The sequence below is a fragment of the Lissotriton vulgaris genome, chromosome 11, assembly GCF_964263255.1.
Source record: "Lissotriton vulgaris chromosome 11, aLisVul1.2, whole genome shotgun sequence".
Taxonomy (NCBI): Eukaryota; Metazoa; Chordata; class Amphibia; order Caudata; family Salamandridae; genus Lissotriton; species Lissotriton vulgaris.
Genome location: NC_141699.1, coordinates 195,565,014 through 195,587,042, shown reverse-complemented (window position 1 = coordinate 195,587,042; position 22,029 = coordinate 195,565,014). Strand labels below are relative to the sequence as shown.

General features: G+C 46.2%; 1 protein-coding gene across 1 annotated transcript in view; it reads right to left on the bottom strand.

The window, feature by feature from the left end:
* Positions 1-22,029, bottom strand: part of USP30 (ubiquitin specific peptidase 30) — a 446,442-nt gene that overhangs the window by 16,723 nt on the left and 407,690 nt on the right. The window lies entirely within an intron of this gene.

Below are 22,029 nucleotides of genomic sequence, written 5' to 3'. Positions count from 1 at the left end.
ACAGCCTTCCTAAATAACAAGAGGTCATCAATGGAACGAATAGGAGCAGGAAGGGAGTTCCACAATTTGGGGGCAAGCACTCTAAAAGAGCGGCCACCAGACCTGCTTCGCAGAAATCGAGGGACTATGGCTAAGTTTTGTCCGCAGGATCTCAGCGGACGGGAGGGAGTATATGGTGCTCCAGAATCGGAGGAGAAGCAAGTTTTAAAATCTTAAAAGAGAGGCATAAGATCTTAAATTCTATCCTCTGAGGCACAGGCAGCCAATGGAGCTTGGCAATAGTGCTTCTAGCAGAACAAAATCTGGGAAGGCCAACTAAGGCCCTAGCTGCAGCGTTCTGAACACGCTGCAACCTCAGAATTTCGGCCTGATTAGCACCAAGCAGCAAAGAGCTCGCATAGTTGAGCCTAGACAGTATAACTGCCTGAATAATCAATTGGCAAGTCGGAGCATCAAAGAATTTTAACACCGGCCTAAGCCCACGTAAAGTGCCAAAACAAGTCGCAGCAACTTTTTTAGTATGGCAAGAGAAACTGAGCATCGAGTCCTGCCGAACACCCAGATTTTTCACCTCAACGGCCGGACTAGGGGTAGGGCCGTGGTCATCTGGCCACCACCTGTCATCCCAGAGGTTGCTCTGTTTACCCACAATCAATACCTCGGTTTTATTCGCATTGAGTTGCAGGCAATTCGCCGTCATCCATCCAGCCACCGCACTGAGACCCTCACGGAAGTTAGAGGCCTCAAGATCAGAGTTACCACTAAGTGTCACCGCAGGTTTCCCTTTCTCCAGGTCTCCCCATATGCTTTGGCTACTGCGTATCAATCTAGGAATTTGCACTCTCTTGCTGCTACCTCTTGGTTATCCTATAATTTGTGCGTATATCTGTAGACTTGGCTGCAGTGCCTGCTCCAATGTTTTAATGGCTGACTTGAGTCAGGAACGGTGAGATGTAAGGGAGCCCGTGCAGCACCATGCACCAGTGGCCCAAACATGGCCCGGCCATCTCCAACTGAGTGGGAGAAGGATGAATAATTGGGGCCCAAGCAGCGATCATCGCAAGAACACAGAGGGCAACTGCTGGCACCCAGCCCCACCAGCTGGTTCAGTTATAGTTACCTGAGCTAACTATAACTTACCACACCGCACTGCATCTGCTTATAACCTAACATATTACATCACTCAAGACATGGTCAGTGATATCACTGATGACATCTCAAATGACATCAATGATGACATAATCCAGTGGGAGTTTTCCAGGAATTTATTAGTGTTAAACATATATACTAAGCTACTACAAAAGTGTAATTAGTATACTAGGTGTACTACGGAGTGATACATACATATATGTGAGTGAGTATCGGAGTGGCTATATAAGTGGGTGTATGGGTGTATAAGTGAGAGTTGCTGTGTGGGTACCTGAGTACTTGTAGGAATGTGTGAATGGGTATGCAATTGGTTATGCAGGTATGTGTGATTGGTTGAATGGGTGAGTGAGTGGCTGTGTTGAGAAGGCTGTATGGGTGAGTGAGTGTGTGAGAGGCTGTATAGGGGAATAAGGTGGGTGTGTAGTAGATGTATCAGTGAGTGTGTGGCTGTATGAGCTGCTCTTTGGGTGAGTGAGTAGTGTGAATGGCTCCATGAGTGAGTGTGTGTGTGTGAATTGGTATGCGACTGGTTGTCTGAGTGGGCGTACGAGAGGTTACATGGGGCGTGAGTGGGTATGTAAGCGTTTCTGTGGATGATGTAATCAGTGAAGACATCAGTGATGTCACTGACCATGTCATGAGTGATATAATATGTGAGGTCATAGGCAGTGCATTGCAGGGGTGTAAGTTATAGTCCGCTCAGGATACTATAACTATTGAATTTCTATGGTTTTGTACGAGTGAAATCTGAGCCTAACTATAACGTCCCTGTAACCTTTGGTTTTTATTAACTGAATTTCTAAGATTTTTAAAATTCTTTCTCCTAACTATAAATCCCTGTAACCTTTGGTTTTCTAAAGTGAATTTCTATGTTTTTTTATTTTTTTTAACTAGCACTCTCGTGGGCAGAGTGGTGGAGAAAAGGGGTGTGACCTCTGATCAGCTCTCAGGAATCCCGCTGTATGGGACTTACTGGAGGTAGCAGCAGGGCTGCTTGGCCCTCAAGGACTCTCAGCAGGCAAGGGGACTTCCTCCCCTAACCAGTAGTATGCCAGGACGCGCATTTGCAGAGGGGCGGAGAAAAGGGGTGTGGCCTTCGAAGACCTCTCAGCAATCCCGCTGTATGGGACTTACTGGAGGTAAAACGAGGGTTTGTCCCCATGGCCTTTAGGAGCCAGGGGACTTCATGCCCCAACTAGTAGTCTGCCAAGAGGCAAGTTTTCAGAGTGGTGGTGAAAGAGGGGCAGGCCTCCAGCAACTTCCACGGGCTGGCTGCTTTTTTATGCTTTTGTTTTTTTAGGGGAGGGGGCCCCCACCCCAAGCCTTTTTGGAATGGGGGAGGGGGTCTGTACACCCGCCAGGCTGATTTTGGCCTCGGGAGCCCCATCCACTAGGGTCAGTCCTTTTTCTTAAATTTTGGGGAGGAGGGCCACGTAGCACTCTCCCTGGGCCGATTTCGGCCCAGGTAACCCATCGCCCGGGGCCCAACTTAAAAAAGAAAATAATAAAATACTAATAGGGGAGGGGGGCTGCGCAGCACTACAGCGCTGGGCCAATTTAAGCCTGAGGGACTCCATGCCCCAGGCCTGGCCATTTAGAGATGGGCAGGGGGGCTGCACCCAGGGCCTGGCCATTTAGAGATGGGCAGGGGGGCTGCATGGCCCCCTCCCTGGGCAAATGTGACCCCGGAGCCCTAATCCTTTGAGGCCCTGCCTCCATTCTGGGTGACCTGGTCCCACCCAGGGACTTTCATTGGGAACTGTGGGGAGAGCCTGAAGGCTCCTGCAGTCCTTGCCGGCTCCGTGCCTCCTGCAGGAGCCGGCATTGCTTTCAGACATAGGGAGCTCCTGGAAAGGCAGCTCCCTATGTCTGAAAGCAATTGTGCTCTGCTTCTGGCAAGCAAGAGCATTTTCAATGCTCTTGCTTGCTGGAAGCAGAGCATTTGCTGTGGCTTGATGGCAGCGGTAATGTTCCTGCCAAGACACAGCAAACAACTATTTCCAGGGGGTGGGCACCCTGGGACATAGCAGACGCCGGCCCTGGTGGGTGGTGGTCCCCAGGGCAATCTATGGCTCCAGGAGGGGGGCCGTGCTGCCTCCCTCCTTTCTTGTTGAAGTTAACCCAGAGGAGATGGTGGGCCCTGTGGAGTCCCTGAAGTCCCAGATTACAAATTTAAAAACCCCAAAGAAGGAGGTGGTCCCCAGGGCACATGGGGTCCAGGAGCTCCCCCACTATTTATTTATTGTATGAAGGTTCCCCACATTAAATCAACGTAAGCCCCAGGGAGGTGGTGGTCCCTGGAGCATCTATAAGCCCTAGGAGGGCGAGGCCCGAGCACCCCGCCACCTTTATTTTGAACAAGCCCCCAGGACCTGGCCCACCCAGGGGCAGATTACTAAAAAAGTAAAAGACTCCATGCTTTTTTTCTTTTAAATTTTCGGCGGAAGCAGCGGATCCAACGCGGCTCTAGCTGGAAAAAATAAATAAATAAAAATGCGTTTTTGGCTCTGTGGGTCCCCCTCAAGAGGACCTGGGGGTCAGGGTATTCAAACCCTGCCCCTCCCCTTTTTTTGATGGCTGCCTGGTTTGAAGTGCAGGCAGCCAATCAGATCTCAGCACGAGATTGAGAGGGTTTGCAAAGCCTTCACGTCCCTATATATATATATATATACACATTTGGATTTTTGTTAATATTTTGAAAACTACAGAATGGATTTATGCCAATTTACAACAAGCATTTGCAATGCAATAGGTCTCGCATTAGGAATATTTGAGTTATTGGTATTGTAAATGACACATGAAACAAGTTACTTACCTGTAACTTTAGTTCTCCAGTATTGGTAACTTTCATAGATTCCCATTGCTTGTATCATTCCCCGTCGTCGGAATGGGAGCCTCGGTAATAATATATATATATATATATACCTAGGTAAATACACCCTAATAGGTGTAAAAAAGGTAAAAAATTAGGCCTAGGCCTCATTATCTTTTGCAGCCTATTGCTGTCATTATGTAAAAGGACCCAAAGTCCCCTTAGCAACCAATCAGATCAGCCTCACCCTGTAGAACCTTCCTGAGAAAGCTCAGAGCCTCAGATTTTCGTAGCCGTTGCTTTGCCACATAATCACCTAGCCCTAAAGTGAGCTTTCCCAGGGGAGGCGGGTGGGCGCATGGGAATCTATGAAAGTTACCAATACTGGAGAACTAAAGTTACAGGTAAGTAACTTGTTTCTTACTCCAGTATTGGAACTTTCATAGATTCCCATTTCTTGTATCAGAGTAGATAGCAGTTAGCATACCTCAAACATTTCGTGCACAGTATAGAATCATTATAAGCTAATGACATCACAGATTATAACAACTATAAAGCAGTAACAAAGCATAATAAACGAAATGTTTGAAAAAACAGGAGGAGGGAAGAGAGGAAAGCTCACCTCTTATTGGAAGAGATTTCTCAGGACTGCCTGTCCTACAGCCGAATCCTCCTTTGCAGCCGCCTCCAGGCAGTAATGTCTCGTGAAGGAGTGCGTACTGCTCCAGGTGGCTGCTCTGCAAATGTCCTTTATGGATACTCCAGCAAACAGCGCCGCTGATGCTGAGACCGACCTTGTGGAATGTGCCTTCACCTGTCCTTGTAAAGGTTTGCCTGCCGCCTGGTGGCAGAACCGGATCGCACTAGTTATCCATCTAGATATCCCTTGTTTTGACAAAGGAAATCCTTTCCTTGGGGCTCCGAAAGCCACAAACAGTTGGGGTGTCTTTCGAAATCCAGCTGTGCGTTGTAGATAGAATTTCAAACATCTCTGAACGTCCAGAGAATGAAGTGTCCTCTCAGCCTGGGTTGAAGTCCGAGGAAAAAAAGATTTCAAAATCACTGGCTCGTTAAGATGAAAGTCCGTCGGTACCTTCGGAATGAACTTGGGGTTCATCCGTAGGATAACTGTATCATTCTTGAACTGTAAGAAGGGTTCTTTGATGGTTAAAGCCTGAAGCTCTCCTACTCTCCTTGCAGAGGTGAGTGCCAAAAGAAGCGCCACTTTCCATGATAGGAACTTCAGGTCCGCTTTATGTACTGGCTCAAATGGCGGTCTCATTAGCGGGGCCAGGACCACATTCAAGTGCCACACCGGAGGTGGGGGCCTAACTGGCGGGAAAACTCTAAACAGTCCTTTCAAGAATTGTTTGATTACTCTCGCTGATAATAGAGAGGGACCCGATCTTGTTCTCCTATACCTGGAAATAGCTGCCAAGTGGACCTTGATAGAAGCATGAGCCAGACCTGCTTGTGCCAATGAAAGAATATAAGGTAAGAGTTGATGCGGAGCTGACGAGAAAGGATGTACTTTTTCCCTCTGACACCACAAATGGAACCTCTTCCATTTCGCTCTATATGTCTTATTAGTGCTAGGGGCTCGTGCCTGTGCCAAGATGGTCCTGCATTCTTCTGGGATGTTTAAATCCTTAAACTCTCTGTATTCAGGAGCCAAGCCGCCAACTGAAGCGAGCTCGGGTTCGGGTGAAGAACCTGGCCGTTGTACATAGAGAGAAGTGTCAGTTTGGGTTGCAGATGAATGGGCGGTGTCTCTGATAGAAGAAGCAGCTCCGTGTACCAAAACTGGCGAGCCCAGGCAGGCGCTATTAGTATCATCCTGCACCTGTCCATCTTGAGTTTCCTGAGGACTCGAGGAATTAGGGGAAATGGCGGAAAGGCGTAAACAAACGCGCCTGACCAGGACATCGAAAGGGCATTCCCCAGTGACCCTCGATGGTGTTCCCTGCTTGCGTAACACCGGCATTTCTTGTTCCCCGGTGTTGCAAACAGGTCGATCGCTGGGGTCCCCCAACGGGAGAAGATGTCCTTGATCACTGCGTCCTCCAATTCCCACTCGTGCGAGACTGCTCTCAGGCGGCTTAGCGTATCTGCCTTCGTGTTGCACACTCCTGGAAGGTGTTCTGCTACGAGTGTGATGTTCTGCGCTATCGCCCATTCCCACAGTATTTGGGCTTCCTGTGAAAGCAGTGGCGATCTTGTGCCTCCCTGCTTGTTGACGTAATGCATTGCGGTGGTGTTGTCCGTCCGCACCAGGATTGCTGAATCTGTAATCCTTGGGAGGAAAGCCAACATTGCCAGTCGAATAGCTCTTAGCTCCAGAACGTTGATATGTAGACGACGTTCTTCCGGAGTCCAGTGACCACTGACCTGGAGGTCTTGCATGACCGCTCCCCAACCCTGAAGAGAAGCGTCCGTGGTAATGACCTGAGGAGCCCTTGCAGCCTTGAAACTGAGTCCCACAGTGAGGTGAGATCTTTCCATCCACCATGCAACCGACCGTTTCATCCGCTGGGTTATCGTCACCCTGTCGTCGAACGAACCTTCCACTTGTCTCCACTGAAGGTCCAGCTCCTCCTGCAGGGGGCGCATTCGCAGTCTGCAATGCGGAATCAATTGAATGCAGGATGAAATCGACCCTAGAAGAGATTTGTACATCCTGACCGTCATCCAACTTCTCTTTTGGCAATGGGTGGCTGACGATATGAGTTTCATCTGTCTCTCTTCCGATGGGATGGCTTTGCACTCCTGAGTATTGAGTATCGCTTCCAAGAACTTCACCGTACATGCAGGTTGAAGAACTGACTTTTCCTTGTTGAGTTGTAAACCCAGGTGAATAAAGAGGTTCAAGCACGTGTCCACTGCCTTCGATGCCTCTTGCAAGCTTGGTGCCTTCAGCAGCCAGTCGTCTAAGTACGGGAATACTTCCAGCGACTGTCTCCTCAGAAATGCAGCTACCGGTGCCAGCACCTTTGTGAATATCCGAGGAGCGGACTTTAATCCAAATGGGAGCACCATGAACTGGAAGTGACTCTTGCCTACTGTAAAGCGAAGGAAACGTCTGTGAGCTGGATGGATCGGGATATGAAAATAGGCATCTTCCAGGTCTAATGTTGCCATGTAGTCGCCTGGGTTCAAGAGGCGCAATATGTCCTGGAGTGAAATCATCCGAAACGATAGTTTCGTGAGATAGGTGTTGAGCTCCCTCAAGTCCAGGATAGGACGCCACTTTTGTTTTGTTTTTCGGATCAGAAAAAATCTGGAATAGAAACCTTCTCCCCTTTGTGATAGGGGAACACGCTGGATCGCCCCTTTTTGAAGCATTTGTTGAGCTTCCTCTTGAAGAAGGTTCAGATGGTTGGAAGTAGTGGCGTGGGGAGCTCTTGTAGGTGGAAAGTCCTGGAATTCTAGAGTATGCCCATTCCGGATGATATTTAATACCCACTGATCCGATGTAATCTCTTCCCAGCTGCTCAGATGTTGTGATATCCTGCCGCCCACTGGAGATCCCAGAAGCGGAGGAACAGTTGGCAGAGTCGGGAGGCCGCTATTGACGCTTGCCAGCGTCCTTGCCCTGACGCCCCTGTCGTCCACGAGCGCTCTGGCGAGAGAAAGACTGGGATTGCGACTGCCGCTGATAGTATTGATTGCCGTACTGTGGTCTGTAAGACTGCGACTGCTGTGAATATCGCTGTTGCTGATAACCTCCTCTAGGTGAAGAGAAACCTCTTCCTCGTGCTCCACGGAACGGTGTCTTCCTATATTGCAGGTTCCCCAGAGCCCTTGCTGTCTCTGTGTCCTTCTTTATACCCTGTAGGGTCTCGTCGACATGTTTCCCAAACAACATGTCCCCGTCGAAGGGTAAATCCAAAATCCTATTCTGGACCTCTGGCCGGAAGTATGTAGCTCTCAGCCATCCTTGTCGCCGAAGAACCGCTGCACTGCCTAGGGCACGGAAAGAGATGGTGGCGATGTCCATCGCGCAATCAATCATCTCCGAAGAGGAACGTTGTCCCTCTTCCAGAAGTTTCTGTGCTTCCGCTTTCTGGTCATCCGCTAGCAGATTCACATAGTGTGCCACATCACTCCACATCTGGCGGTCGTACCTTGCTAGGATCGCCAAGGCATTCGCCGCTCTGACCAGCAAGCTAGCCATCGACGAAAAACGCTTCCCAGCGTTGTCCAACCTTCTACCCTCCTTATCCGGCGGAGTCGTGAGGGTGGCCGAAGGATTCCGCGATTTCTTCTGTGCCGCCTGCGATATGACCGAGTCAAGTCTAGGTTGTCCAATCAAACAGGCGGGACTGTCATCCGGAGCTTTATATTTTTTCTCCAAGCGCGGAAGAGTTGGAATGACCGTCGCTGGGGTCTGCATCACTTTCTTCCCTTCCTCCCATATGTGCTCCACAATGGGAATCGAGCGCACGGCCTTACGGTATGCCTCCTTGAAATCGTATAAAAAACAATCCGTAGATGTTGTAGGCATCGCTAACTTAAAGCGCGCTGTGGCTCTTTCCATCAGGCTGAAGAAACCTCCTACATCAGCCGGAGGCGAGTCGACCGGGTCTGGCACTGGTGAAGCCGGATCCGGAGCTATATACTGGTTCCATTCACTCTCCTGGTCTTGATCTTGGTTTTGCCCCGTTTCATCTTCATCCGAGGTATCCACTTGGACTTGCTGAGGATATGTCCTCTCATGATCTTCCTGTGCAGGCCGTACTGACTGTGCTGCCACCACCTGCGGTTGAACCTGTGCTTGACCTTCCACAGGTTGCGACCCTTTCTTGCTCCTATACTCCTCCAGCATCGCCCTTAAGTCTGTCAAAAGACTCATAGGCATCGTTACCATGCCCTGCTGTGGTTGGGTATCTTGGTATGCAACCTGTCTTTCTGGCCGCTGTTCCTTTTGATAATAATATTCCTCATCCAAATCCGAATCATGGTATTTCAGATTCAATTGAGATGGACTGTAAGCATCCCCATACATCTAATTTTCCTCTTCTGAGTAGTCATCTTCATCCAACAAAAGGGGTGGAGGTAATGATGGTACCTTCCTTGGAGAAGTCATATCTGGGGTTATCCTCCTCCTTCTGCTGTTTTCTGGCGCTCCTGTCGTCAACGGCGTTGAAAACAAATCCACCGTTTCCTTGTTCTGAATCGTCGTCGACGGGACCGTCGACGAGAGTCCCTTCACCGTCGACGGCATCGTCGACGGAACCATCATCGTCGACGGGTCCACCGTCGACGGGATCGTCGACGGAACTGTCATCGTCGACGGGTCCATCGTCGACGGGCTCGTCGACGGAGCTGTCGTCGTCGACGGGCTCGTCGTCCTCGTCGACGGGATCGTCGTCATCGAGATTGCCACCGTCGACGGAATAGTCATCGTCGACGGGATGGTCTTCGTCGACGTGGTGGTAACCGTCGACGAGGTCATCGTCGACGACGCCGTCGTCGATCCGGTCTTCGTCGACGGAATCGACATCGAGGTCCTCGTCGACGCTCTCGTCGTCGTCCTCGTCGTCGCTGGGTGGCTCGTCGACGACTGAGGAGACAAAATCACCTCAGATGTTTTAGAGTCCTTTTTGACCCCTGTAGAGGCCTCTACAGTCGGTTTTTTGACGGACTTGGCTACTTTAACCTGGTGGGAAGGCCCAGCCGAGCTCTCATCCAGTTTAGCCTTTTGCACCTGCAGTGCCTGCCTTTCCCTCTCCTTTACACTCACGTGAGGAGATTCGATAGGCCCTGGCTTGCCAGACCTATCAGAGGTCACACGCACAGCCTTTAAGGGGGGTTCAGTTGAAGTGTCCACAGACGATCCGCCCCTCTTCAATGAAGTCTTTGAAGATGTTGATCTGGCATCTTCCTCATCACCAGAAATTACTTCATCCCTCCTTTCCAACTTCCTGAGCCACAGAAGCAGCCGTCCTTCACGATCACGGAGGGTTTTAACAGACATTCTCCTGCATATACTACACTTATCAACCTTATGGTCTGGGTATAGACAGTAAATACAGTCTTGATGTTGATCCTCTGTATAAAGTCGTTTTTTGCCACAAGTGGCACAAGACCTGAAAAGGCTCTTCTTTTCCTTATCAGCCATGACAAAGCTGAAAGAAATCCTCAAAGAAAAACTGTTTAAACAGTACCTCAAGTTGAAGTTAGAGCAGAGCTCTAAGGAGACTCCCTGTCACCAACGAAGCGGTAGAAAATCTGAGGCTCTGAGCTTTCTCAGGAAGGTTCTACAGGGTGAGGCTGATCTGATTGGTTGCTAAGGGGACTTTGGGTCCTTTTACATAATGGCAGCAATAGGCTGCAAAAGATAATGAGGCCTAGGCCTAATTTTTTACCTTTTTTACACCTATTAGGGTGTATTTACCTAGGTATATATATATATATTATTACCGAGGCTCCCATTCCGACGACGGGGAATGATACAAGCAATGGGAATCTATGAAAGTTCCAATACTGGAGTAATTTTTATTTATGTGTTGGTTTTGAAAATAGCGAAATTAATAGCTTTGTCATTTACAATGCCAATAGTTATAACTTTCGCAAATTTGACCCCTATAGCATTTGTAATGCAATATGTGTTGTATTTACGTGACTTAGATGTATTGATATTACAAATAACAATGGCTTTTAATTTTTTTAAATAATTAATACTTAAATAAAAGTTATTGTAATGTATAATGGCAATAGCTTAAACATTTGTAAATAACTTTTGTGAAGATTATGTTTAGTGTATTTAATTGTGACGAAAATCCAAGAACAGAAGTGAAATATTAACATCTTTTAGTGACATTTGTAATAAAGCTTGAAACATTGAGAGAACATATTTGAACCAGTTGTTGTTGAATGGTTGCACAGATTGATGTTGTGGTTGCGACAAGTGATGCTGTGGCGTTCAGTGATGCTGTGGTAGCGCATAGTGATGTTGTGGTTCCCCATAGTGATGCTGTGGTGGTGCTGAGTAATGCTGTGGTGATGCAATAGATAAGAGTCAGGGGGACAGATAGATAGAGTGAGGGCGATAGATAGATAGATAGATAGAGGGAGGGCGATAGATAGATGGAGGGCGATAGATCGATAGATAGATATAGTGAGGGCGATAGATAGATAGATAGATATAGAGTGAGGGCGATCGATAGACAGAGTGATGGCGATAAATAGTGAGTGATAGATAGACAGATAGAGTGAGGGAGATAGAGTGAGGGCGATCGATAGATAGAGTGATGGCGATAGAGTTAGTGTTATAGATAGACAGATCGAGTGAATTATTGATTTTCTGCTGTAAGCAGCGTGCTCCTCAGAAGCATTCCCCAGGTAAAGGGAGACTTTGTGCGAGCCGCATTTCAGGCAATTTACAGTGGCGAGATGACGAGAGAGGCAGAGAAAGTGATGAGAATTGGCCGACTGCAGGCCTCCGTTTTTGCTGATGCGCATGAATCTCAGTAATTAGTCTGCACACAAAGTGATATATTTATCCCCACTCAGCCGGAGCCATTGAACCACTGGCTCTATGTGTTGCATGCATGCGTTAACGTGGAAATCTATTTTGGCCAGCAGGCGCACTCATAACACAATTAAAAGGAACTATTACCCAATGTAATGGTACTCAATTAATCTACCTTAGAAGCTGGAAGTGTGAGTTGGTCCTGCCAGGATGTGAATTGATGACCTTTATTACATAACTGCACATGTCAGCAGCGAGCGATTAAAACACAGAAAAATCTTGCTGTGAATGTATGTGTATGTGTGTGTGTGCGTGCGTATGTTTCACTTTATAACAAAGTCGATTTCAAGTAATCAAAACATCTTTCTAGCCACAGTTACAATGAAGGCACCATTTTAGATACTAAACAACAGATAGTAATTCTGAGAGACACAGTTTGGCACACACTCCGAGTCCCAGACACGCCTCTTAAACACTATTTCGTATTGATTTTCTGCTGTGGGCAGCGTGCTCCTCAGAAGCATTCCCCAGGTAAAGGGAGGCTTTGTGCGAGCCGCATTCCAGGCAATTTGTAGTGATGGAAGGACGAGAGAGGGAGAGAATGTGATGAGAATTGGCCGACCGCAGGCCTCAGTTTTTTCTGATTTGATGATGCAGATGAATCTTAGTAATTAGTCTGCACACAAAGTGATATATTGATCCCCCCTCAGCCGTAGCCTTGAACCACTGGCTCCAAGTGTTGCATGCATGCATGCATTAACGTGGCAGTCTATTTTGGCGAGCAGGCGCACTCACAACACAATGAAAAGGAACTACTATTACCCAATGTAACGGTACTCAATTCATCCACCTTAGAAGCTGGAATTGTGAGTTGGTCCTGCCAGGATGTGAACTGATGACCTTTATTACATAACTGCAGATGTCAGCAGCAAGCGTTTAAAACACAGAAAAATCTTGCTGTGAATGTATGTGTGTGTGTGTGCATGAAAGAATCAGCACTAAATAGCACGCCTGCGAGAGGGCGAAAAATTGAATGATTCTTAAAGTAGGCTTCCAATAGGTAGACGTATAGTTGAGGAATACCTGTGATTTTCTGTCCGCCCGCCAACTCAGTTCAGGGTCTGGCTGTGCCTGTGTATTTTGGCCACCACGCACACTCATTAACACAAGTAAAAGGAACTACTATTACCCAATTTAACGCTACTCAATTCATCCACCTTAGAAGCTGTAAGTATGAGTTGGTCCTGCCAGGATGTGAACTGATGACCTTCATTACATAGCTGCAGATGTCAGCAGCTAGCGTTTAAAACGCAGACAAACCTTGCTGTGAATGTGGGAATGTGTGCGCGTGTGTGTGAAAGAGTTAGCAGTAACAAACAATACCAGATGTGGACAAGGCTCGGGTGGGCGCTGACTGCCTGGGAATTATAGTTGGTGATGAGCACGAAAAGGAGCACGAGCCTGACGTCACTGGCTCTTCCCAGCTCTAACAGCCTGAGATAGTCCTTGGCCAAACTTAACCTAGCAGTTGACTGACCTTATCCCTCCATGCCAGCACTCAGCTCTTCAGTGTAAACCCAAAGCAACCCTAGCAGCCATTAAAATCGAACGTAAATATAAACTAGAGACGATTGCATTTATTGCAAACTCACTGCCTCGATATATATAAATTATTCATAAAATAATCACGTTTCAAATCTGTTCATTCTGGAGAGCCAATCAAGTACCTGTGCTGCAGCAACACAAAATCAGTATCGTGGGATCCCATTAATTTTGAAAATTCAACAATTTCTTAAAGTAACCGGACGTTTGGCCAGAGGTACATAAAATTATTAAATGCACAATAAAACTTTAGAAGGGCCTTAATATTCACATACATGATTGTGTCGCTGTATTGTTAGCAGGTCACATAGTCACTGATAAAAAAATAAAACAAACACGTTTTACATTAACCCCTTTGATGCTTGTGACGGAACCATTCCGTCATCAGTCACGGTTGAGCTGTGCTGATGACGGAATGGTTCCTCACGACCACACCCAGTTATGGAATGTCCAGCACACTGAGGAAATCGGGGCCGCACGCAAGGTGTTAAGAAAAGTTTGTCAATGGTCTGAAACATGCCTTTAAACTAAGCTAATCTGAGGGTTCTGCCTCTCCCAGTATGGGGGGTGAAGGTCGGGCGGGGTTTTACGGTTCCCACCAACCATCGCTGCAGCTGCTGAGAAATGTGCATGGTTTTCTGATTAAATTGTCCCCTACTAACCCAGAATAGATAAGCGGTCTCCAAGTTTTGAAATGTAATATCAACAAATATTTCCAGTGCCCCTGTTTGGCGCCTCTGCCGCCCTCACACACACAAGCGCAGCCCCTTGGTGGTGGCACCAGTGGGTTCGTATTTCTTTTATTCGTGAAACAAGGCACAAGATGTCATCAGAAGATATTTTTTTGTTTTACAATTTAAATCTTTATTTATTTTCACACGTTAGAAAAATCAGAGATCAGCGCCTTTTTGCCGCCAGTAAACACTTCTACACACCTGGAGATCAGGAAGTGACGTGGGGTGGAGTAGGTAAGTGGCCCGCCGCATGTAAAGTGGCTTATTTGCCTATTTCTTAGTTCTGCACATAAAGCATCCCGTTACTCAGGCGCTGAACTCGTGGCGTAAATGCCAGATTGTCTAAGCGCTACGGGATAAGGCAGATGGAAGTAAGCGCTCTCTATACAGAGACTCGTTAGCAATGTTCCCTCTAATTTTTTTCCTCTGTGTGCGGCAGTATAAGGTCTCTGTGCGCTGCAACTAAGGCTATGTGCGCCGGGAACCAGACTGTGTATGTGGGTGCAGCGCCAAATATCACTCCAAACCTTTGCTTAAAAAAGTGAAAAGAGAGTGCATTTCCACACAAGTAACGCCACATGAAGTGTCTTAAGGCAGGTTTTCAATTTAGATATACACGCAATTACATGAATTGGTTACACAGGGGAGTACACTTTGTGTTTAGGAAAGCACAGGACTCCAATGGTGGTATCAAAATAAGATTTTACTGAAGATCCACAGCTCAAGGACTGTTCATAGGGTGGGGTTTGTTGGAAGCCTATACAAGATCACATATATACACAATTACATAACATATTTACAATTAGACGTGCAAGCTACGGAGTAATGTCAGAATATCCCATCAGAGATAGTTTGTCACCAGTCCAAAAACGAGTCCCCTACACAAGTCATCGTAACAACTTCTGGGTTAAAGTAACTTGTGGTAAAGTCGCAGTCGGGGTAATGAATGCTTTGCAAAGGCTGGTCGTTGTTGAGACTGCGAGGTAAAGGAGATTTCCCGTGATTAATATTTCTGCTGGAGAGAGATGTTTGTCTGGTTGCAGTTTTGACTTATCATAAAGTAGTACAGAGGGTTAATATGCCTGTTACAAAAATACACATAACAGGACTGTATGTTATGTGGATAGCTCAGTAGGTTACTGCTTTTGTTGTAGAGAACCTTTTGTTACTTGCAGTTCATGAGTTACAATTATGATATAGGACAGTAACCTATGAAGTGTCAAAGAGCTGCTTGCAAACTGCATGGTATAGGTTAAAGAGAGCTTAAAGAGTTATGTTTTTTTTCCCTTATCTTTCACTATACTAATGATGGTAAAAAGGGTTGGTTTGGGTAGAAATACATTCTTATTAGTAAAGATAACAGTATGTGGGGTCTTTATTTTCCTAATTGCGTTCAACGAAGGGCCATCAAATGTATTTCCACTGATGTCTTCTGGCTGTGGCGGAGTTAATGTTACTTGGTCACTAAATGCAGACTGATGTTCATTAATTAGCTCTTCTTGGGTTAATTGCCCCAGATGAATCTGAGATTTAAGTAGCAGGTTGCTCATGCCCTACAGGATTATCAACCAGATTGATGGTCTTAACTTTCCGTTGCCTGTACTAGATCTATATGGTTTGCTAGTTAAATTGAGCGCAGCCAGCAGTACTCCGCTTCCTCTACAGAGTCAATGATGGAGTTGTTTGTATGCGGATAGTGCTTGTTTGGGTGAGGTCTTGGCATTGAATAAGAATATCTTGGGACGTGAACCTGGGCCTGTATCATGATAACTTTACCCACTGACATTTCACTGTTTCCAGGTGCTGTTACTTTTAAATCCATAGATGGACTTATGCTGGACCACTGATCTGGATTCAATAGTGAATCTGACCTTTGAGGAATGAGTGGATTGGCAGTTCTGCAATATTTTCTGTCGTTGAATAAATGACTGCTGTTGAGTCTTTTAAAAACATAAATTTACAGCAATGCTTCATTTTCCCAAATGTCTGTATTGGCGATATCAAAGGATCGCTATGGTCTTGTATTGCTTTAGTCGTGTTATCTGGCACAATGTCGGTCTGGGGTTTTCATGCGATCTTTTTTTGATTCAATCATTTCTGCCCAGCCTGTTGTCCGATCTTACCGGATTTCCTTTTTCCTGTAGACGCCTTGGGTCCCTTGACTAGTCAAGCCTGTATTGTAATCTTAACAATAACAGGAGGCTTAAATGTTTTTGGTATGTTTGATGTGTCATGGGGGAGCAAGCACTGAGCTCACTAACCTTGTGGGGCCGTCTCAACAAGGTCGCACTCAACTCAATATGGCTACACTAGCATCCACCCTACCGCAGCCCCTTTTCAGGATTCTTGAGTTCTGAACTTCAATTTCAATTTGGTTCAAGACTGAGCACTGGCCCACAAGCATCTCAGGGTATTTCATGGCAGAACGCTTCAGTAATTCAGCCTCAAGCGATTCAGGGTTGAGCACCGTGCTCCAACCCTGAGCACTTCCCGGCTTCCCACAGATGTAGACCTCCGTACCTCTGTGTCTTCACCCACTGCACGCCGCTCCAAGCAAAAGCAGGCGAGGGAGGGAGGCTTAGGAGGAGAACTTCATGGCTTCACAGCCCCTGTAAAAACCTCACTGTATGCCTCCGTTCTCTCCACTTAATGATGCTATCCGGGGTTGATATGAGTGGGAACTGAGCATAAGAAGGAGGCCCAGAAGATCAGAGGGAGAGCTTAGCCCTCTGAAAGACCTCTGAGGACTGCTGAGAACCGCCGTGTAGCTCTGCTCTGTTGCTGAACCACACCCACAGTCTCCAAGATTTTAAAAACTTTTTTTTCACTTTTCCCATTTGCAAGAGTATCATTTACAACAAAAATGTTTAATAAATTGACCCAAATATATATTTTTTCAGAAAATGAAATAATTTTCATTGATTCATGGAATCTTACAGAGTGTTTCCGTACTTTTAAAGCCTACAATGTCCAAATCTCTGACTTTGCATGTGCAAAACAAAATTCCCAACACTGAAAAGGCAGTACAATCACAAACGGATTTCTGATTGGCAACGTTCACATCATCACCCCTTCCTTGCGATCTGCAATGATCGGTATCAATGATTTGTGAAAACCACTGTGGTCACAAATCATTGATTGCGAACCAACACAAGAAATTACCTTTATCCCTGCTTATGTATTGCCTCAAGCACAGAAGACACCTGTTTCGCATACCGGCACTTATTTTGCGCTCCTTGCCACTGGCCTAGTGTAAGCTGTGGCAGGGTGACCAGTGTCTATTCAAGTTCAATGCACCTACATGGAAGCTGTGATACCCAGCCATCCATACAGTGGTGGGTTGAGATGCCCAAACTCTCCCACAGGCATCCAAATGAGCATTCCACAGAACTCTAGATGCACAGTGGAAAAAATATTGCAATATGAAAAATGACGTTGATTTTGTTCTTTTTCCACTTTGAAAACACCACTGCTTACCACAATTCTATGTTTCATTAACAATGGCAAAGTCCAATTAAGCACAAGGGGCTAAACCAAATCGGGGTACAAATTAGAAAGAAAGGCAGCTAAAGGGTCCGAAGGCCAGAGTCATGTTGACTGTGTTTCTGGTGGATAACAGCAATGCAATAGGGTAAGACTTTAGCACTCAGCTCAACGTAAGTTTAGGAGTTACGTCAAACCTTTATAAAATCTTACCTCTTTGTGTGGCAGCCAAGACTTAAAAGTGTTGTGTCACCTCCAAATTCCGGGCTTACTCTCCCTCGATGACTAAAAGCATGGCACGCTATATTTTAAACTAAACAGAGTTGGAAACATTTTATGCGTTTCATTCCTGATCACTTAGGTAAGGATGCAAAAAGAAATTCCCCGCCAACACACACCGCAATCAGAAGAGCACTGGAGAAAGTAAAGTGCTGGTAATGCACCCCGTGTTGCGTGTTCCATAGACGGTCTGTGTGAGTTAGCTGTAGCCTTAATGAGCTGTGCCTGAGAACTTAAAGGCCAAGCAGAAGACAATCCAGACAGAAAACAAGGCCATGGAAGCACAGAAAGAAAAGCAAACGCCTCATACAATGGCGAGTTTGAAGCCTCTTTTACAGCAGTGCACCTGAAACGTGTGCCACACAATTAAAAATCAGGCTGGATTAAAACATTATCATGCGATGTGTCTGAAAGGCTGGGAATGCTGGTATGTGCGCCCCGAGGAGACAAAACAGGTGTAGTTGAGGTCGGAGGTCCGTAAACCAGTGTCATTTACAATAGGAGGGTGGGTCGGTTTCCTAAACCTGCCCAGAGCCTTCCAACTCTAACACCTCGAGATTAAAAAAGATTGGAAAAAGATTCAAACAAAGTGTTTGTTGCTGTGTTCTGTTGTATTACGAGATGATATGACTATGCATAGAGTCAGGGGTATATGCCTACGAATTCCACAATATAACAAAAATCTCTCTCTGTCTTTCTGTCTCTCCCTCCTCCCCTTACAAAGCACCAGAGGCGCAACTAGAGCCAAATTTCGGGGGCGGAGGGGAGGAGGAGTGGGGGGGGGGGGGGGGGGGGGGGGGTAATTGTTCCAGCAGTAGGAAGTGTGGAGATGCAGGGGCTCTAAGAAGGGGTGAAAAAACGACAAAGAATCATTAACATGCAAATGGTCTTTTAAAGAGGAGGCAACGGAGGAGGTAGGCAGATGGCCGTTAAAGGTAAGTGTTTTTTTTTTGTTCATTGAAGACCCCCCAGGCCCATCCCCCGCCCCCACATCCCCGTCCGGAAGCACACTCTACTGCCACACAGTTTCCTCCCCTATCGTGCTCTTCCACTACTCTCTCTTTATTTTAGTTTATTAATTGATTTACAATGTTAAAGAGTTTCTATAAGCACAGTAAATAGCAAGCCAGACCTTCAGCCTTTGCCTGTTTGTATTTGTGTATAAGTGCCATTTTCAAGTGTCTGTTTGTAGTGTCTGTTCAACCGAGTCATTCAGTTGCCCGTGGGACAAACCTCGCAACTAAAAAAAAAAAAGCTGTGTTTCATCTGTTTTAAAATATGACTTAACGATTTCCGCCTATGACGACGAGAGACAGTCTTTCCTTTGAAACAAATGCAAATTTGTCGCCAAGTGCTGTCAGTTATTTTGCCCTTTAATGATGTTTTGCTCTCGGCCCTGCTGGCACGAGGACGAAGAAAGGCATTTTAGTTAGGCGATATTTTTGTAAAGAGGGCGCAAGTAGGACATTTTGTGAATGAAACAGCATGACTTATTAATTAGGCCGTCTTGTTGTTAAGCAGAGATTCCTGCTCACCGACATACATGGGAGAGCACTGAAGTATTCACAGAGAAAGGATTCCTTATGAGGGCTGAACAACTAACTGACCAAGCAAAGTCGTTATCTTGTAAAGTGAAGTTTAAGTGTTATGTAACACTTTTGCAGACTGATAACAGTCACAGGACAGACGTGATGCACCGAGTCTCGAAAGAGCACTCTCTGAAATGAAGAGGTGGACAAGCCACTGAAGCTTAATTATTATTCTAAAATCATCGTACGGTATAATGTCACAAAATCCGTTTTAAATATTCATTGAGCAGAAGGACCAAAGGAATGACAAACGTGTTTGTCTTGGATATCACTACCTGTTGAGGAAGTTTAGAAAGTCAATACTTATTTTGTAAATAGAAGAATGCCGGTGCCCGAAGCTCTGGCTCTGAAGTCCTCTGCCAGTGCAATTTAACATCAGCCCGTTTGATTCACTGCCTGATACTTCGTGCAATTGTATCTGCCTCTTGATTGTTCGTGCTTACTCCCTTTGTGCAGTAGTAAGTGTGGAGATGCAGGGGCTAAGAAGGGGTGAAAACAGGACAAAGCTCATTAAAGTGCAAATGGTCTTTCAAAGACCTGTGAAGTACTCGGGTGCGGCTGTTGTGTACCCGCGAAGCTGTCTCAGCCCGGGGGTCCACACAGGACGGTGGGGACGTGGAGAGGGGCTGAAGAACTTTGAGTACAATGGGTTTTGCGTGCCTGCAACACCATGTCTCTTCCTCTGCCTCCCGCCTGGATTTCGCACCGCTCGCGTTTTAAAAGCGGGGGCGCGACCTGTCTCATAGGGATGTCTGTGAGCTGTGTGCGCGCTAAATCCAGGACACTGCGCGCTCCGGGTGACCATCGTGCGCGCGCACCCACGCGCGCAGGTTAGTGGGAACAGTGCTCGTTAGTACTTAACATAGACACATACTTGTAAGCCTCTTGAAGCTACATTTCGTCCTCTCTGTTAGCTGGAAGTAATAAAAGTTCCCTAAATTGGATTATTTTCAGTTGTCGCCCATACACAGCCTGAAGCGCCGCTGTCACCGAGGAAGGGTGTTCTGGCCGGACCCAAAGGCAGGTAGGCCCCTGCGCGAGATCCTTAGAGAACCGTTGAGTGGAAAAGCTGGAAGCCCTTCAATCGTCTATTTCATAAATCTTTTTTTGTTCATGATTTAGGAGCTCCCCATTGTGTAGAATGAAGAAGCTAAAAGAATAAAACCAGATTCAGCACCCGGCACCGCAGAGTTCTTTTTGAAAGTCCACAAGCTATGATCGGAAGATTTACCTGCTTCCAGTGCCACCACCGGATTGGGTGGGGGGTATAGAAGAACAGTTTTCTGCACCAGGGAAAATGTTTTACCTACCAAGAAACAACAAGCATTGGCCGCGCGCGAGGTGGAGAAGCAGGAGTTGATTGCGCGCTCGGCCAATGCACACAAAAACAAGCATTGCGCGCACGTTAGAGGGGGTGCGGCCGAGAGCAGGCAGCGTTTCCCTTCAGGAGCATGCGACTAAATGGCGCTGGGCGTTCTAATAAGGAAATCGCCAAAACGTGCACGCGTGGCATTGAAAGCAACGCAACACGTGCACATTTTTGCCTGGAAAGCTGCATCAATCTCAAGAGGTCTCTTTCCTCTACAACGCATGCGCGTTGCGGAGGCAAAACCTAAAACGGTAGTTTTCTTGACCAACAGCTACCTTTCAGCCAAATTTGATGTAATTCCATTCAGCAGTTCGGGCTGTAGCCATGTCTATAGTCTCTGGGAATTAATGTGGGCAATACGCGTTTTGAGGCGGACCCCCTCTTTTTCTCGGCCCAAGCTTGACAAATCACCACAAAATAGCTACTGGAGTGAGCGTCATACTAGTTTTGAAAATTTCGCGAGGATTCGTCAAACTAGGCCAAAGTTATTGGCAAATGGAAAAATGCTCTTCCTATGGAAACTACATCCTAACTATAACTACCTATTTGCGACCGCAGTAGGATATGATATATATATATATATCATACCAGAAAAGAATCGCGGCACACTTCTTGGTATTTCACACAGTTACTTTATTTTCAAACGTGAGGTAACAACTCCTACACGTTTCGAACCGTAGTTCCTGTTCACGGTAGTATTAGTGGTTTGTCCCTCTAAACTATTTCCATATTAATACCAAAACACACCTATATCATTCTCTAGGGCATGATGGGACTTTTAGTTTTTGGAATTTGGGTAGCCTGATATGCATATCATTTTGGCATTACATAGTGCGGGTTATGCATGTCAGCGAGGGTTCATTTATGTTACAACATTGAAAGCGTTCCCGAATTTTTGCAGGGACACTTGCGCTTTCATAACGCTCGTGGGATGCACGTGCGTGTTTAATCAAAACTCAATGTACCAGAGATTTGATTATAATGCGTAACTTTGGACATGATGTCAATTTACAATTAAGGGCTGAGTGCCCTACATCCCCGCTGTATGCATTGACCCATGTTCTATGTATTCTTATTGTCATTGGCTATATATTCCCATTATCAACAATTTGGATCAGTCTCTGGAAACAGTTGATTGCAAGTACATTTCTTTTTGTTTTGGAAAGACGGTTATCTTGTACAGCAGATATTCCGGCATTTGCAAGATTGTCAATTTATGCATTATTATAAATGAACATATAATTCTTCATCGCCGTTGAGGCCAGCCGGCTGCTTGGTTCTGAACCTCATGATTAGCTTCGCTTCCAATCGTCTCAATTTTTGTATACGGTTTTCCCCTCTTTCGTGCTGTTGAATACTTGCAAGTCCAAAATATTTTATGTCCAACCAAGTTTTTGTTTCATGGTTTGTCATATGTTTGGCAATGGCATATGAATGGTCACCATTCTGAATTGCACGGATGTGTTGGAGTATTCTAGTCTTGAGGGAAAACATCGTGCTTCCAATGTAGGATTTCCCGCAAAAACATTGCAGCATGT